Source organism: Vombatus ursinus, unplaced genomic scaffold (assembly GCF_900497805.2).
Source record: "Vombatus ursinus unplaced genomic scaffold, bare-nosed wombat genome assembly UNPS02009205.1, whole genome shotgun sequence".
NCBI lineage: Eukaryota > Metazoa > Chordata > Mammalia > Diprotodontia > Vombatidae > Vombatus > Vombatus ursinus.
Window position 1 is genome coordinate 55,612,047 of NW_020948983.1, and position 19,391 is coordinate 55,631,437.

Genomic DNA, 19,391 nt, shown 5'->3' on the forward strand with positions numbered 1-19,391 from the left:
AATTACTTTGTATTTACTGTTCTGTAAACTAATGGGCAGCTAGGTGGTAAATTGGATAGAGTGCTGGGCCTAGAGTCAGCAAGACCTGAGTTCAAATGTAGCTTCAGACACTTACTAGTTGTGTGACCTGGGGCAAGTCACTTAACCTCTTTGGCTTCAGTTTCCTCACCTGTAAAATGAGCTAGAGAAAGAAACAGCAAATTACTCCAGAATCTAATCAAGTCAGCAAGTACTTAGGAAGTGCTTACTATGTGTTCAGCACTGTTCTAAGTGATAGAGATACCAAGAAAGCAAAAATATGGTCTCTGCACTCAAGATCATATTTGAATGAGGTCATAAGGAGTTAGATACAACTGAAATGACTGAACAACAACAATGTGTATACCACATTTTATCACCCAGTGGAACATAAACCATTGGAAGGGCCTATGTTGTTTTTTAACTTTGTATCTCCAGTGCCTAGACAACTGTAGGTGTTTGATAAATATTTGCTGAATTATATCATTGCACAACTAATGTCTTCCAAGGTAAGTAACACATAATTGTCTAACTTCTCCTTTGCTGATATGTAAGACTTATTTAGTATTGGCAAACTTGTCGAAGGAAAGTTTTCCTCCTGAGACATAGCTCACCAAAAAATGTGTGTGTGTGTGTGTGTGTGTGTGTATTTCTAATTTTTAGTAGTAATTACTGCCTTATAGAACATGAAGAATGGCTACCAACAAACTTTACAGCATCCACATTTTAAAACTGAGAGATTACCTTCTATGAGCTTATCTCTTCTAAATCAGCCAATTAAACTGACAATTGGTAATGTTGAGTATAACAGAGAAAAAAAACTACAAATCTAATAGAAAGAGTATACTTACATTTCATAGATAAATCTAACTTTATGGTTGAAGCAAAGTTTCTGAGACGAAAGGGTTTATATGATTCAAGATAGTAATTACATTAAAAAGATCTCAAAGGTTTTTTACGAGCATTTGCATGCCACAGAGTACAGCAAAAACAAAAAACAAACAAACCAAAAAACATGGATTGTACTTGAAACTACAAAACAAAAAAACCCCAACTATTATGTACAACTTGCTTTTCTTTTGAAATATGTAATAAATTCGACATGTAATTTTCAAGGCTATCCTTTGCTATCCTATGATTCTTTCAGGCCTTCTACTCTCTTCTGTGTATTTTTTTTTAAATGCTTCAATGACCTTCTTTTCTTTCTTTCCTTTTTCTTCCTAATTTTTTGGGGGGCTATTGTATCCCTAATTCACCTTCTCTCTCCTACCTGACTGTTAACTGCCTCTCTCTGACCATTATATTATTTCAGGAAAGCCCCAGTTATGCCTCACTTCCCTCCTGACTCCACTGTCATCTCCTCCACAGCCTGATCAAAAGACTTGTTTCCTTCCCTTTCTTTTTTCTCCAGGCCAATCTACTCATTTATGGCCCCAATCACCATCCTGTAACCTTCCCAACCCAAGTGCCCCTCCAGGGACATCATTCCTCTGCTTGCATGGTCATCTTCAACAGACTATAAGCTCCAGTGCTTGGCACATATTAAGAACTTAATGCTTCTTCTTTCATTGATTCACATTGGGTTAGCAGAACCCATATCATCACGAATAGTTAACACGAGTGTTCTGAGCATAACAATAAATAATATTTTATCAGCTTTTTTTTCTGACATGTCATTCCCAATGACCTTAATGCTCCACTAAACTGCAATTACTAAACATGTACTTAAAAACAGTGTTGAGGTAAGCATGGATCTTAGTAAAAATCATAAAGAAGTCAACTTTCAACCAAATGAAGCAATATTGTTCTGGCTAAACCCCAGGAAATATCAATTACGTTCAGGGACATATGAGAACTCAATTTCTTTCTCTCACAAACGTCAGGAAAATGACATATAAACATAGCTAGCCATCTGTTCTCTATTCTTGGACAAGGAAAAAAAATCTGAATAAGTATCATGCTCAATTATGTAACAAACAAATTTATAAAAATAAAAATTAATCACACAGGAGTCTGAAAACCTTGGGTTACTTTGTACTAAGATTGGTCTTTTGTGATAAATGTATTGAGTTTGACATAAAAATACATACAAACATAGGAAACTAGCTCACTTAGTCTTTTATTGATGACTTTAGTTTTTATATCACAATCATTTTGAGATATACTCCTTCCATTCCTTCTCCCCATCCCAAAATGGGTCTTTCCTAACCACCTACTCTTTTTTAGTTGAGCCTGGCTATCCTTATCTCCCCTAGATTAGAAGTACATATGCCTCCCAGGGCCCAATCCTAACACCAACTAGTACAGAAGCTCACTGGGGGATCACAACATTTGTGCTTGAAGTTAGTAGTTACCCAATTTACTTTAACCCTACTATAGCTCAGCCCAAACTCAAGCAACCCATCAATGTGAGCTTCCCCCAGAGGCAGGCATTATCCAGCCTCACTTCCTCTTAAAAAAATCTTCCCAGATTAACCCTAACTGGTCACTCTGGTATCATTAGTTGTCATAGCACTATGAACTAAGTTTAAACTGTCAAACTACATCAACTGATTGCTGTAGATTTAAGTGATTTTAAGTAATTTCATAAGTGTACATTTGATTTCCCCAATTAGACTGGAGGAAGTCCCATGTAGTAAAAAGAATTCTGAAGAGTCAAAAAACCTAGGTTAAAAATCTAAATCTGCCACTTGCTATTTGTGTGACTTTCGGTCACTTAACTTTTCAAGGCCTTCATTCATTTTCTTCTTTGTAAAAAGAGGGAGTTGGAGGAAATTATCTCTAAGGTCTTGTTGGTCTACCGTGCTTTTTGAACATTTAATTTTAAATTCTTCAAGGACAAGAAACATATCTTTTATTTCTTAAGTCTTACTTTGTTGTCTCAAGGCATGAAGATTACTGTGGATTCACCCTTTTTAGCAGTTGAACTGTTAACATAAAAAATGGTATAGCACCTTATATTACGTTTAAATTCAATACTTAGAGTTGGCTCAGGATGCGACTCATTTCCCACTTGGACACACGGAGGTATCACATGTCCCCTGCCACACCTGAAGCTATGTTCCATGATGGGTGACCCAATTGTATTGTGTAAAGCCTACTCAAGAGGCCCATCTAGGTATAGGACGGCTCAGTTAGCTTGTAATATCTATCTGCCCTGTCTGTTTGTCTATCTCTCTATCCATTCATCTATCCATTGGTCCATTCATCCATCCATCTGTCTTTCCTTCCTTCCCTCCCTCCTTTCTTCCTTCCTTCTTCCCTCTCTCCTTCCCTCCCTCCTTCCTTGACATAAGTCTTTGTCCCAGAGAGAAGAAGGTTGTCAGGTTACTGCTCCCTGTTTCTGTGTGTGGACTGGACATCCTTGGAGGCCTGGGATCTGGGTTTCAGCAGCTTCTCCTTACCAGACTTTGCACACAGAAAGTAAGTGTCTTCAGTAGAATGTAAGCTCCTTGAGGGCAGGGATAGTTGTATCTTGGGTTTTGCATCCCTTATGCCTAATGCAGTACCCAGAACTTATTATTTAATAAATGCTTATTGATGATTTGATAACAAAAAATTACTGTGGATTCTCAAAGGGCATACCAGGGGAGTGCATGAAAGTTCTGTCAGGTCCTACTAAGTTGGAAAAGCTTCAAGTATGGGCTTATGATTAACTGTGTGTCAGTCTACCTAGAGGCTTCTAACCTACAAGTTGGTCACTAGCTGATAAATTTTGGGAGTCAGCAAAAATCCATACCTTGTACAAGCTACCTAGTTCCCTCTTTTGTAAAGTGAGGATAATACTTATAATATCTATGTCACAGTTGTCGTGAGGGATCAAATGAGATAATATATATAAAGATAATATATATAAAGCTCTTTCCAAACCTTTAACCCCTATATAATTGTCATCTGTATGGAGGATCTGCACTTATGGAGGAAGTACCTACAAAATCACAAATTATTTAAAGAAGTATCCCCTCCACAAAGTTTCTTACAGTGCCCTACACAAAGGGTACTCAGTATATTTTTTCTAATTATAACATAAATGTGGTGCTATTTTTTTATTAATTTATTTTGATTTATCAACAATCACTTCCATTAGCTTTTGAGTTTTAAATTTTTCTCCTCCTCCCTCCCCAAGATGGCACACAATCTGATACAGGCTCTACATATACATTCCTTTTAAACATATTTTCACATTAGTGATGTTGTAAGGAAGAATTAGAACCACTAGGAGGAACCACCAGAAAGAAGAAACAAAACATAACAGAAGAAAAAAAATAGCAAATAGTATGCTTCGATCTGCATCCAAACTCCATAGTTCTTTCTTTGGATGTAGATAGCATTTTCCATCATGAGACTTTTGGAGCTGTCTTAGATCCTTGCACTGCTGAGAAGGGCTACGTCTATCAAAGTTAATCATCGCACAACCTGGCTGTTACTGTGTACAACGTTCTCCTGGTTCTTTTCACTTCACTCCGCATCAGACCATACATGTCTTTCCAGGTTTTTCTGAAGTCTACCTGCTCATCATTTTTTATAGCACAATAGTATTCCATTACATTCATACAATACAGCTTGGTCATGGTGCTATTTTTTTTATTTTTTAAATAAGGTTTTTATAGATATATTTTGTTTCTTATAGCACAATTTGTTTAGCTATTTCTCCCATTGATGAATATCTGCATTGTTGGTACCTATGTTATTGAAATCCTGGTCTGGCTTTTGACATCAACATAAAGTTTAAAAAAAAAGGCTTAGAGATTGTTCATAGTAATCTTGCCTACACCCCAAGTCATCTTCCAAGGTTAGAGAGAGAGATATAGAGAGATGAAGCATTTATTAAGTGATATATAACAGGCACTGTGCTAAAGGCAGAGGATACAAGTATCCCCTACCCTTAAAGCATTTACATTCTAATGGAGGAAGAAAACACATAAAGAGAAGTTGGAAAGATGGAAAGATAAAAGGGAAAGACTGAAGACAAAGAGGTATAGAAGTCCAGAGAGCCAATGGAGTCAAGAATGAAGTGAGTGAGCATGGCTGGAGTATCTCATAAAAATGATTTGAGCTAAAAACTTAACAATCCTGTGAACAATCCCAAAACGGAGAAATCTCTAGAGTGGAAGGCTGCTGGTGAAAAGGTAGAGAAAAACAGAAAATCTGGAGGCCCACTCAAAGGCTAAGTACAATACTGTAGAAATAATTTTATTTTTAACACTGTCAAACATCTTTATCAATGCTTAATATAATGCAACATGCTTCAATGGGCCCTTAGTATTTGACCACAGGCAGGCTTGTGTCATAAAGTCATTAATTTTGGCATCAGCCCTAACTATAAAGAACCAAAAGCTTGCAAATCCCATAGATACTCAGATATTAGGTTGTTTTTTTTAAATGGAGGGGGGAAGGGAAAGGGTTTAGAAGATTGAATTTATGCTCAATGTTATAAAAACATTCCTTTTATGGTGTTAGAGCATTTTGGTATTCATAAACATGAAACATAAGAAACACTGTAATATCATGTATAAAGGCAACAAATTCCCAGAACATTGACAGGTTTCCTCACTATCTTAGGATATGGTGACATTAATAATCTAATGTTTGAAACACCTACACTGAAATCTACACTAGGAAACAATCTGCTGTAGTGCAATCAGTCAACAAACATTTATTATGAACTTACTATATCCAGGCACTGTGCTAAGCACTGAGGATACAAAGAGGGGCAAAAATGGTCCCTGCCCTCAAGGAGCTTACATTCTAATGAAGGATACAACATGTGAATAACTAGGTATATAAAAATATATACAAATTAGATGGAAGACAATCTGAGAGGTGAAGGCATTAGCAGCTGGGGGAATTAGGAAAGGCCTTCTGGAGTAGGTGGGATTTGAGAGGAATCTTAAAGAAAGCCAGGGAAACCAAGAGGGGGAGGTGAGAGGTGAAAGCATCCCAGGAATGAGAGACAGCCAGGGCAAAGGCCCAGAGCCCAGGAAATGGAGAATCTTGCTTGAGGAACTGCAAGTAAGCCAGTGCTGGATTGTAGTGGCATGGAGGGGAAATGTAAAAAGACTTTAGAATTAAGAGTAGGCCAGATTATGAAGAACTTTAAATGCTGGAGGAGTTTACATTTGATCCTAGAATAGTAATAGAGAGCTACAGGAGTTCATAAGCAAACCTATCTACTCTTTAGAAAAATTACTGGCTACTGAGTAGTGGACTGTCATGAGGCAAGTCTTGACACAGGCAGAAACACCAGCTGGAGAGCTAATGCAATCACCCAGGAGAGAGGTGATAAAGACCTGAACTAGGGCTGAGGCTATATAAGAGATATTAGAAATGCTGTGAAGGTAGAAAAGACAAAATGTGGTGATGGACTGGATATGTAGAGTGCGAGGGAGGAGTCAAAGACGACACTGAGATTGTGAGCCCAGGTGTCTGGGGCAATGGTGTGCCTTTGACAGTGATAGTCTCAAATTCAGTATAACAGATCTACAGTGGACCATATTCAAAGAAGTCTAGAAGAATCTCACAAAACCAAGTCTCACAACCAACTCTGAAACACTTAAGAACTCTGATCATTACAATAACCAACCAAGATTCCAGGGGACTCATGATGAAATAGCCTATCCACCTCCTGACAGAGAGGTGATGGACTCAGAGTACGATCAAAACATGTTTTGGACATGGTACATTCAGGAATTTGTCCAGTTTGAATAAACATGTTTGGAACCTGGGGTTTTGTTTTTCTTACTTTCTCAAGAAGGGGAGGGATAGGGAAGAAGGGAAGGAGCAAAAGTAGATCCTAATTTTTTAAAAAATTTCAACAGTAACAGTTCTTGGTATGGACCATAAAAACCTAAGTCAGAGCAAAATTCCAGTGTGTATCAGAGGCCCAAATCTTTACATAAAAACTTGAATATATGTGTATGTGTACCACATGTGTGTATACCTGCATATAAATCTAAAATGTATTTACACATTAATCACAAGGAATGGGTCTATAAAATAGCAAAATACCACAACTGTGATATCCCCTGCCTACACTTTTATCACTTACTCTTTTCATTAGAAAATGACATGTAGTACTAGGAGGAAATCTCCCTTGCTATCTTTTCCATTTCTTTTTTCTTAGTGGTTTGACTCTTCTCCCCTGTTGTAATATGTTCATATCATTTTAAGAAGTAGATAAGGAGTATTCATGAGGATAAGGTCAAGTACTTTAAAACTAGCCTAGTGCCAAGTAGAAAGTACATGAGTATAGATAGGCTTTATGAATACAGGCAGCATCCAAATGACAAATGGACTGTATTCCGAAAGTTCACTTTAAAGCTACCTTATTGTAATTTTAGATTTGAAATAATGTTATATATGTTTGTTAGGTCCTCAACCTAGCCTAAAACAGCTAATTTAACCCCATAAGGGAGATGGAATACTATATATTTGCAATGAAAAAATAGTTGAAAATAACATTACCATAATAGTTAAAAGATCATAAAAAAGATAGAATAAAATGGGCTTTTTATTCACACTGAATGCTGATGCCTCAGAAAGTGGTGAAGGTTTCACCAGAGATGAAGAAGTAGATGAAGATGTTGAATAAGAGTCATCGGGCCTTTTAAAGTCGAAGTGAATGGTGATGGTTCTTTTTTAGTTTAATTTCCTTTCAGACTTAGGGCTTTTCCTTCCCATGATAAAGATGTGTCACTAACATTACTTTTCAGTCATGGAACAAACAGAGTGAGAGTCAGCCTGGCATAAAAGAAAGAACTCTGGAATTGAAGTAAGAGGACCTGGAATAAACTCCAGGCTCTGCTCTTTAATAGCTGTGTGACCTTGGGCAAATCACTTACACTGAGCCTCTCAACTATAAAAATGAAGGGTTTTGGATGATATAAACTCTAGGTTCCTTCAGCACTAATACCAAAGAGGTGGTCCTGCCTTTACTAGGCAAAAGTAGTATGACAGAAGGAGCAAGTGTATTGAAGGAGATGTGTATACTTCTGGGAAATTAAGTCAAAGATAAAAGGGGAGTATTAGAGAAGGCGTTTGATTGCAGAGGATAGAAAGGAAACTTGTGACAGACAGTTCTTTGCAATTGTCCAGTACATGAGGGGAAAAGAGGATGTGTGTGCAAAAGAAAGTCAGTAACGGGCCTGATCATGCACGGTAATACAATCCTGAAACCAATGTTCTTCATAGCTCAGGGAGTTGCTTTAATTATTAGTTTGTTCACAATCCTAGATCACAGACAAGCAACCTTTTAAAAAATTGTTTTGTTTACAAAGAATTATGAGATAATGGTTTTCTGAAGATTTTTACTCTTTTATACTATGGTTCAAAGCATTTTTATTCAATTTAATAAAGAAAGGGGCTGAACCTGTGATTTCACTGGTATATGAACCCCTTAATGAGGAAACTCCCTTTATCAACGTAGGTCAGCATCTTCTCTGCAACTAATGGTCTTAGAGAATTGCCTAGAGCACTAAGAGGTTAAAGGATTTGCTTACCATCATACAGCCTACAAAAATATTAGAGATAGGCTATCTCTAACCTTGCTCTTCCTGGCTTAAGGCTGTGTCTCCACTCCACTGCACTGTCTCTTTATTCAATTAATAAACATGCATTAGGCGCCTAGTGAGAGGCAGCAAGATGCAGTGGAGAGAGGGCAAACCTTGGGGCAGGAAAGACACAGATTTACAAGCCAATCCCTGAAACCTACTGGCTGTGTGACCCTGGGAAAGTCATTGAACTTTTCAGTACTGCAAGCAACTCTTTTAAGACTCTAAGTTACCAATGAGCTGTTGATTTGCACTGGTAGAGAGAACATATATGCTAGAAGTTCCCCACAGGGATGAATTCACAGGTCCACACCCAAACAAAACAAAAAAGCATTTAGTATAAGTAAAATATTCTGTTAGGTGGGTGAGACACAAAGTTTAGATAACATATCTAAAAGAAGGTTCAGATACATAAATTATCATTGATATTTACAATAATCTTTTAAAAGACAAGAAAGCCATTAGAAACATAAAGAACATTTGTAATATCATTGCATTAAAAAGTTCCTATGCAGCTCATTTTAAAAATCTAAAGAATAAACCTGCTTTGCAGTACTGTGGTATAAGAATCCATGATTTGGGACACATTTAGTTTATTTTTAAAAGATTTTCATGAAGCAATAAAACAAAACCACTGGGGTTGGGGGAAGAGAATTTTGTTATACTGCATTCCATCCCTGTCTTCTCTAAGCACACACATTGTATATCACAGAAAAGGTTGGCAAATCCCTTTACACAAGATAAAAAAGTTCTGCTAGTGTCACACAATGTCCATCATACACAGTGCATCTGAAAATTCTGAGAAGATTAATTTTTATTTTTCTTTATATGCCGATCTTATCCAAACTTTTGTTACTTCTTACACTTTTATATAAATAAAACACTAGACCCAAGAATCCTATGTAATTCAATAACTACCCGAAAAAATACTATATGTGGGGTGGGAAAATAACACCTCTTTCCTGGTTCACCCCTCAAAGAACTTCAGCACCTAATAATGGTGGATTTGTATTTATAAGTTTTACATCACTGCACTATTTTCAGAAATATTTTTTAAGTTTAAAATAATGCAGCTCAGAATATGAACACTCATTTCCTCCTCCTCTAGTTGGGTTCTTGCTCAATTTACTTTCCTACAACAACAACAAAATTCACAAAAAGTAATGTGCCCAGGATAAAGAAAATCCATTCCTGCTTGCCACTCAGAATTCTGCAGTGTAGCATATTATTGCCAACAGAGCTGTCCAAAACACTAAATTTCTATCGAAGATAAAGTTTCCCTAACAGGTGGAGGATACAAATGTTTGGTGATTTCTTCATACTTTGAATTACAAAACTAGATCCCTAAATGATCTTCATTACATTGAGACAAAGTGTATAGACTCCATTATCTACAGAGAATGATAGCACAAAAACTTAGGGCTCCCCAGGATCCACTTTCAAAAAACAATCTTGGGAGTAATAGTAGTAATATTTATAATAGATTAGGGTAACCTGGGCTACATTGTTTACAGCTGTTTGTTTTTTGCCAAAGGGGGGAAGAATATGCCAGATAATAGAGTACATACACTTAACAGCTTTATTTAAAAAAAAAAAAAAAGCCCACTAAGAACACAGGCATAAAATGCTTGAAACTCAGAATACTCCTTTAACTAATATAAGCTAACTGTGAACTAAACCCTCAGTGTATTCATTTCCTACTCTCACTCCTGACTTGCAGGCTAGCTAACATTCTTTCATCTCTCTGGCTGTTAGTTTTCAGCACGGGTCCTGGCGATTGAGCCACAGAATAACTGTTCTGCAATTAAAAACAAAACTCCCACTTTTAAGGGCCCAAGTTTTCTTTGACTCGCGATTTCATCATAAGCACAGCACCGTCGTCACACAAATATTATACTACATCGCTCGGTTTAAAAGCAATGGTAATGAAATGCTCTCACGAACCAATTTTCATTCTTTCTTAATAGATAAACTTCAAAGGGAGGGAGGCTGCCATAGAAGAGGGCGCATGGTCATTTTAAAACAACAACAGCGGCGGCGGTGGGAGCAGCAGGAGCCGCAGGAGCCGCAGCAGCAGCAGCAGCGCTCCACCGCTTCCAGCGGGTCTGGACCCCCCGCAGCGGCGGCAGCAACAGCAGCATCCCCAGGGTCCTCCTCCGCGGCCCCCGCGGCCCCCACAGCCCCGGGATGACGGGCGGCGGCGGGCTCGCCCGCCACTTCTTCCGGAGTCTGCGGGGCTTCACACAAGCCCAGCAGGTGGGATCCCCGGGAGCCACCTCAGCCTTACGTAACGGAGATGTCAGGCACCCAGATTTGGGAGCCTTCCCCTCTCCCTCTCCTTCCCCCTCCCCCACCTCTTCCTCCCAACTCCCTCGCCCCCCGCCCCCACCTGCCCGGACTACACTGAGGAAACAAACAGCCGCGAGCTGCGTAACCGCCCCCCCCAACCCGGGCATCGTCGCCCTCGGTCACCCGTGGGACCAGGGGCCGAACGGCAGCCGCCAGCCCTGTCCGGAGGAGGGAAAGTGGGGCGGCCTGGCTACGAGGAGAGCGCAAAGTGTCTCCGCGCCCGCCGGGTCAGGAGAAGTGGCCCACAAAGACCGACCCCCCGGACCCCCCAGGGGGGATCGGGGCAAGCAGCCCTCTGCCGCCCCCTCCCTCTCCCGCTCGCGGACCCCGGAGCGCGCGGGCGTGCGCAAACACACACACACACACACACACACACACACACACACACACAGCCGTCCCCGGCAGTGACAGCTCCACATGTCACCGTTCCGCCGCTCCAGCACCCCAGCACTCACCGCTCAGGGCTCCGCAGCCACGGCGCCAGTCACTAAGGCAGCAGAGCAGGGGTCCCCTCCTCCCCGGCAGCTGGACACGAGGGGCCCAAGCGAAGCGGCGGCGGCGGCTGCGGCGGCTCCTGGCCAGCTTAGATCATCCCGAGCCCAGCGCTCCGCCCTCCGCGGAACCCCAGCCCGCCAGCCCGTGGCCTGCTGGCTCAGTCAGGCGGGACTCCCCTCCCCTCGCCGCAGCCGCTGCCTCCGCCTCCGCCTCCGCCTCCTCCTCCCTTCGCGGCCGCCGCCGCCGCGGCCGCCGCCATCTTGGCAGTGACGCCACCAGTCGAGCGGGCCAGCGGCCAACCGGCGTCTCCTGACGCGTAGGCAAGGGCGGAGGGAGGCGGGGGAGAGGCCAAGTGGTAGAGGTGTCCGCCGGGTCCCAGAGGCCGCCGGATCCCAGCGGTGGGAAAGGGGGCGGGGCAGAAGCGGCCCAACCCTCCTCACGGCTTTGGTTGTTTGGGAAACCCACAGTCTTAGCCCGCCTGACAGCAAGAGCGCGGGAGAGGCTGCCCCTTCCTGACACAGGGAGAGCTGAGATATTTGGACGAGATGATCTTGGCTTCCCACTCCACGCCCTCAGTCATTCACACTTGCACCTACCTCGGGAGGGCTTGCTCGACTCCTCTTTTGCCTCCTAGCTCTGAGAGGTGATCCGAGGCAAGTCCCTAAGGGGGCACGACTAACCCGGAGGCTGTCGAGGGACAGACAGCTCCTCAGCCTGCGTTTCCTCCTGCTAAGTGCACAGGTGCGCTTGGGAATCCCCTTGGGGCACTCAGTCCCCACAAGGGCGATACCAGTATAAACAGCATCGCAGAATGGGGAATCCAGGGACTTTCTCTGGAAACTACATGGGGAAGGGAGGGAAAGCACCATTAATAGCAGGAGAGTTTGGGGGGGATTTTGTTTTGGTTATTGTTTTGATTTGGAGTTTATGCTGGCTAATTGATTCTGGCTTGTTTCTCCGCTATGATGGACAGAAGGGGGGAAGTACCCACTCCCCTCACCTTCTGTAAGATTCTGAAATTCCTCTCCATCGTTCTTCAACCATGTCAACCTTTCGAGTGTTCTTCCACTGAATTCCAAGCCTCCGCCTATTGCATTCTCTATACTTCAAGCAGCTCATCTTCTAAGACGTGCACACTGAGGTTTTGTCCTGAGTAAATCCATCTCTGACAATTTTTTCCTTGTAGCAGATCACACAAGTAAGCCCAAACTTCAAAACAAAACAAAACGTAACCCCCAGGCTTGTAATCTGTATTTTGTCATAGAAGTGGATATTTGCTGACAGCTTTTTGTCCATGTGTGAAAGCCTAGCTAAAAACAAGTAGACATTTGAAGTCTTTTTCTCCAAGGACAGAGATAAAATTCATCCTTCGGTTTGTAGCAGCACCTGTTGCTATACCCAAGGGGGTTGGCCACTTCTTTTTAAAGAGTAATTTGGGTGTTCAAAATATTGACTAGCAACAAAAATAACACTGTTTCACTCAACTAAGTGTAAACATTTTTTAAAAATCCATTACAGAATTTCATGAGCTGCCATGGCCAAAGAATTGATTACCAAATGAACAGCCTGATGGTGATGATCTTCTCTGCACTAAGGAAGGTCCTCAGAAAGCAAATATATTGTTGCCAGACTGTACTAGAGATCTTTCCAGAGGTAGAAATTACCAGAGTTTGATCTCCATAGGTATCGCCTTTGAGAACCCAGAGTGACTGCCATACCAAGATACAGCGTTGTAGCAACAATTACAATAAATAGGTAATTACATACTTTACAGAATGGAATTCTCTACTTGTATATTTTAATGGATTTTAATGGAAACTATAGCTGTGGGTATTCATTCCAAGCACATTCTCTAGTGATATACTACCCTTGAAGAAGTCACCATGGGGACCTACCCAACATGCCAGGAGCCTTCCTCTAGTTCTCTTGACATTGCCAGAGTGTAAGTGAAGCATACAAGCTGTCCGTTGTTTGTCCCTTTTTCTCGCTATATGGTCACTTTATCACATATCTCTCCTATGATCCTTATACCATTTTCCTTCTGAGATTTTTCTATGATGATGTGTTGTAGTCTATTTGTACTAGCATGAACCTACCCATTGTTCTTTTTAGTGATATTTCCACCATGATATTCCTTCAGAGACTATGATATTCCATGAAAAGATGGGTCTTTATTTCAGAAAGAAGTTTTGGTTCAATAAAACATTATTTCATTTCCCCAAGTCAATATAACCCTCTCTCTTCATCCTGTCCAATTCTTAGACTGGTTCACTGTCTATGTTCAGTGTCTATTCAAGATATATGTATGTATATATGTATACACATAGATATAGATATAGAGAGAGATACATATATCACACACATATATGTATGTTTATGAACTAGTTATTTGGATTATCCCTCCAAATGCATGTCTTAAATGGAACAATCTGCATTATTTATCCACTAGGTTTTTCTTGCATGGAGGCAAACTTTTTTGAGTGAATATGGGTCTCACCTAAGAGCCTGTAATACTGTGGGCTTGATGCAATAAATACATCATTCACAAAAAGGATCATCTATAGGACTATCTAACAGGAGATCCTCTTCCATTTAGACTCTACACTGGACATTATCGAAGACAGAAGCAAACATCTTTGATGACAATACCTCTCTTCAGTTTATGACTTGCCTGATATAATCAAAAGAGTCATTGAAAGAAGTTACCTCCCTTACTATATCTCTGAAGGCATCGTGGATGACTTTAACGTATTCATGGAAGATGTTTTGTTAAAGTCATTAAGGTGATGTTTTGCTCTACTAAACCAAATGCTTTTTTATATGCAATTATACTGAAATATTTCATTTTCTACATGTTTTAGTCAATTGCATGATTGCAAAAAATGAGGTCTACTATGGAATGTAATTTTTAAAAGCATTCTTATCCCCTTTCATCAAAAATGCTCTCAATGGGTATATACAGATGATTTTTATAGACATTTTCATAGAAATGGGAAAGTAAGCACATAGATCAGTGGTTTCTAAAATTCTCTTGGTCATCTTCCCCAAGACTTTGGCATCTTTTCTTTGGATACCTTGGTAATTTATCTCTAGATATCCTCGGAATTATATCACCTTAAGATCAACTTCCTATTCTACTTCAGTTGCCTTTTCTAGCTTTGCTTTCTTTTGTGCTTTCCCTGCTTCCTCGTGATGGTCCTTGCATCAAGGACCTTAGAATGAAGATTTTATGGTTCAACTACCATTAAGTAGAAGGAAAAATATAAAAATCTTTATAATCTTTTGCATTTTTGATCTGTTCATTGTCCATTCCAGTTGTTCACCCTTGGTAAAGAGACCTAGTATTTGTTAGCTGAAAGGGTTTTAAGGCTTTTTATTCTTGTTTCAGGAATTAATTTATGTCTAACTTCCTAAGGAAACCAACAAGAATTTATTGAGCACTTACTAAGTCCCAGGCACTGTGATAATAGTTTAAGTAGACTTTTATTCTTTTCCTGTCTTTCAGCATCACTAGCTTGTTTAAGTCAAGTTGCTTGACTCCACATCCTATTGCCTTCTCATTTTTGTCATTTCCTCCAATGCTTTTGATGTAGATTTTTGTTCTAACAAATTTGTGTTCTAATACAAACAGCTGATTTGGAAATGGCTTACATTGAGAACCATTTGTTTTCCATTAAAATATAATCAATTGCACTTTTTATGATGTTATGTTTTTTGGGGTTTTTTATTTTATTTTTTTGGTGAGGCAATTGGGATTAAGTGATTTGCCCAGGGTCACACAGCTAGTAAATATCAAGTGTCTGAGGCCAGATTTGAACTCAGGTCCTCCTAACTCCAGGGCCTGTACTCTATCCACTGTGCCACCTAGCTGTCTCTGTTATGTTGTTTATGGTGCTCACCATGTCCAGTGCCTCTCAACTCGTCTCAATAAAAAAAAAAGTATTCATGTATATAAGAATGAGACTTTTGTACAGTCCACAACCTTATGACTGCTCATTTCTTATTCCTGAATTATGTTGTCTATCCTATATCTTACCATTCTCTCCTATGCTCATCTTTGCATTGAAGTCACCAATTATTAAAGTTTATATTGAATAAATTTGGAGGGTTTTATTTAGTTCTTCATAGAACTGCTTTATCTCCTTATCCTGTGCAACAGAAGTAGCTGCAATAATAAACTGTAATTGTTTTCATAGTGTGTTTTGTTTTGCAAATGGTTGGTCATAATCTCTGCGCTGGAATTCTACACATTTTTAAATGGTAAAAAGTTTCTAAATAGAAAATACCACCTACCAGAGCAATATTTTATAAAGTATTAGAAAATGGCTGCTAAGTACTTGTAAAGTGCTTTTAATTTAAGCAGCTAAGAGCATTTATCAACTATCTCCTTAGTTCTTCAAACAATCTAGAAATTACCATTTGTGACTTAAGGTAGATAAGTAAGTCAAAGATATATTTATACTATTTTTGTATTCCATGGATCCTTTTGGCAGTCTGATGAAGTGTATGGACACCTCAAAATAAAAAATTTAAATGCATAAAATACATATGATTACAAAAGAAATTAATTATTTTAAACTAATTATGAAAAAATTTAAACACATTCATGGAGCCCCAGGTTAATAAGCCATAAACTATGCCCTCTTTAAATATTATCATCTCCAAGCACATTCAGTACCTTGCATTTAGCTGCTGCTCAATATTTAAGAAATTAATACTTTGCTGACAATGGGGGAAGCACAATCTATACTTAATGTGTTTCCTATCATAAATAGCCTTCAGTAGTAGTGAAGTTATATGTAATAGGAATAGAGATTAAGTCATCAACTCAGTGCTTAAATGACAGAGCAGAAATCTAAAAAGCTTCCTAATTTTGCTCTGAGTTTTAACATTCTTCATGAATAACAAAGTGGCTCCTTCCTAAAGCCAATCCAATTTTGGGGAGGCCCACTTTACCAGTTTAGAATATTCACTGTATTGTATTATAATAATTCTTAGAATTTGATGATACCTAAAGTAGATTAAAGGAAGAGAACTGAAGGGCAAACTGTGGGTTTTGATCTCTAGTGAAACAAATTGATATAACTTGACAATGAAAAGAATTGCACTCAATGATGGATTTGAGACTCAAGTTTCATACAATAAATATGATAGTGAGTCTGGGTATACATCTTAAGGGTGTGTGCATGTGTGTGTGTGTGTGCATGCCAGAGAGAGAGAGAGAGAGAGATCCCTTATATACGAAAATATTCATAGCACTCTATGTGGTAGCATAAAACTGAAAATAAAGTGAATAAAGTGGGTGCCAATCAAATGGGGAATGACTGAACAAATTGTCTGAATGTAATAGAAGATTACTGCAACATAAGAAATGATAGAGATGAGAAATCCAGAGAAGAAAGATATGTAAAGTGATTCCAAGCAAAAAAACAAAAAAAAAAACCCCAACCTGCTAAACCAAGGTAATGATATACAAAATTACTACAATAATATAAATTAAAACAACACTAAAAAGCAGCTGTGCTTAGATTAATTGCAGGGAACAACTTTTGTCCCAAAGAACAGAGGGTGGAACAAACATCCCTCCCCTCAGGAAAGAGGGAGAAGACTGCAGGTACAGAGTGTTACATACACTGTCAGATGTAGTATTGGCTTCATCATTTGGTTTTGCTTAACTATTTTGTTACAAGGGAGGGTTAAACAGTCAGGAAATGAGATATAAAAATAACAAAAAGCATTAATTAAAAATACACCTTCCCCCAGAAAAAGGAGAAAACTGGATCTTAAAAATTCCAATTCAACTAACAGTCTTCTTTCTATTACACCAGGACCTCTATGAATATTGTTACATCTTATTTTAAAACACCACTATTTCATTTCTCCAAGGAAAAAAACCTAATGATAGTGCCTGATACACTATGCTTGATAAATACTTTTTTATTTGTTCATTCATTTTGTAGCACAAGAAAAACAAGATGTTGTAAAGCTTAATCCTCTCCACCTGCTAAATATATACACTTAATAATTATATTAGAAATTTCTCATGTTTGTGAACAATACTTTGGAGTTTCAATATACAACTGACCTTGATCTCTATGCCAGGGGAACTGCCTTATAGATCAGACTAGTTTACACTGAGGTTTTTTTTTAATTACTTTGGTAACTCAACCCCTTGTTACTAGGAACCAAGTCAAGCCCAACTTAACTAAATTTGGTGAATAATGTTACATTTAAATTTCAGTATATTTAATTCCACAAGCTAAAACTGTGATTATTTTTAATAAGGGATAGCTCAATTTCAGATACTACAATAAAGTTTTTTTTAATAAAACATGATCATGGTCTCTTAAGATCACGAGCTGAAAGGGATCTTCAAAATCATCTATCCCTATTTTATTTTACTGATTAGGAAACTGAGGCCCAGAGACATTAAATGACTTATTAAGGCCAGCCACAAAGGCAGTAAGTGGCATAGCTTGAATTTGAAATCCAAATCCTCTGACACTAAATCCAGCATGCTTTCTGTTGAACTGTGTTGCCTCAAACACCTTTAAAAAGGCAAGTCAGAAGCTCCAAATGGATACCTAGCCTAGACATAAAAAGTCACATCATGAATAAATTAGAAGAACAAGGAAATTGAGATCTATGTATAGGGCAGGGGTTGATGACCAAACAAGGGATAGATAGGATCACAGAAAATAAAATGAACAATTTTGATTACATAAAATGTAAAAGGTACTGCACAAACAAAATCAATGTAGCTAAAATTAGATGGGAAATAAGTAACTGGGGGAAAATCTTTGCTGAAGGTTTCTCTGACAAGTGTTTCATTTCTAAGATATATAGGGAAGTGATTAAAATGTGTAAGAATAAAAGCTATTCCCCAATTGATAAATAGTCAAAGGATATGAACAAGCAGTTTCCTAAAGAAGTAATCTAAGGGTAGCTAGGTGGAGCAGTTGATAGAGCACTGGCCCTGGAGTCAGGAAGGCCTGAATTCATGTCCAGCCTCAGACATTTACTAGCTGTGTAAGTCACTTAGCTGGGCAAGTCACTTAGCACTCCCTCCTCCCTCCCCATTGCCTCCAAAAAGAAAAAAAAAGTAATCTAAGCAATCAACACCATGGAAAAAATGCTCCAAATCATTACTAATAAGAAAAGTGCAAATTAAAGCACTCCAAGGTTCCACCTAATACTGATACAATGAGCAAAATTGACAAAAAAGGAAGATGACCAATGTTGGAAGAAAACAGACAAGGAGTTGTGAATTGGTTCGGCCATTCTAAAAAGCAGTTTGGAACTATGCCCCCCAGATCCACTATATTGTGTAGTCCCTTCAACCCAGTTATACCACTATTAGGACTAAACTTCAAGAAGATCAAAGAGAGAGGAAAAGGATCCATATATACAAAAATATTTATAGTTGCTCTTTTTGTGGTAGCAGAGAACTGGAAATAAGGGGGTGTTCATCAGTTAGGGAATGGTTGAATAAATGATGACATAAAAATGGAGTGGCATATGAATTGTATTGTAAGAAATAATGAAAGGGACAGTTTCAGAAAAACCAGAGAAGATGAACTGATACAGAGTAAAGTGAACAGAGTCAAGAGAACAATTTATACCTTAACAACAAAATTGTAAACAAACAACTTAGAAAGACTTAAGAACACTGATCAATGAAATGACAAAACATGATTTAAGAGGACCAATGATGATGCATGCTACCCATCTCCTGACAGAGGTGATAGACTCAGGGTGCAGAATGAGACGTAATATATTTTGGACGTGGCTGAAGTAGGATTTTTTAAAATAATATTTTTCCCAATTACACGTAAAAACAATTTTAATATTCATTTAAAAAATTTTTAGCACCAAATTCTATTTTTCCCTCCCTTACTTCAGCTCTCCCTGATGTGGTAAGCAAATTGATATAGTTTATACATGTGCAATCATGCAAAACATATTTCCATATTAGTTATA

At 38.9% G+C, this 19,391-nt stretch overlaps 1 protein-coding gene and 1 long non-coding RNA gene across 7 annotated transcripts in view; one reads left to right on the top strand and one right to left on the bottom strand.

The window, feature by feature from the left end:
- DENND4A (DENN domain containing 4A) overlaps positions 1-11,464 on the bottom strand; it is a 145,826-nt gene extending 134,362 nt beyond the window's left edge. For 3 of the 6 annotated variants that reach the window (XM_027851564.1, XM_027851560.1, XM_027851565.1), the window contains exon 1: positions 116-138. The gene's annotated coding sequence lies outside the window, so the exon portion shown is untranslated. Of the gene's footprint in view, positions 1-115; positions 139-11,371 lie in introns of those variants that run through there. The other 3 variants (XM_027851561.1, XM_027851562.1, XM_027851563.1) reach the window with 3 other exon arrangements.
- Positions 11,465-11,899: 435 nt separating this feature from the next.
- LOC114035756 lies at positions 11,900-15,130 on the top strand. Its single transcript, XR_003568251.1, has 3 exons — positions 11,900-12,152; positions 12,930-13,166; positions 14,008-15,130. It is a non-coding gene; the product is annotated as an uncharacterized LOC114035756 (long non-coding RNA).
- The last annotated feature ends 4,261 nt before the right edge of the window (positions 15,131-19,391 follow it).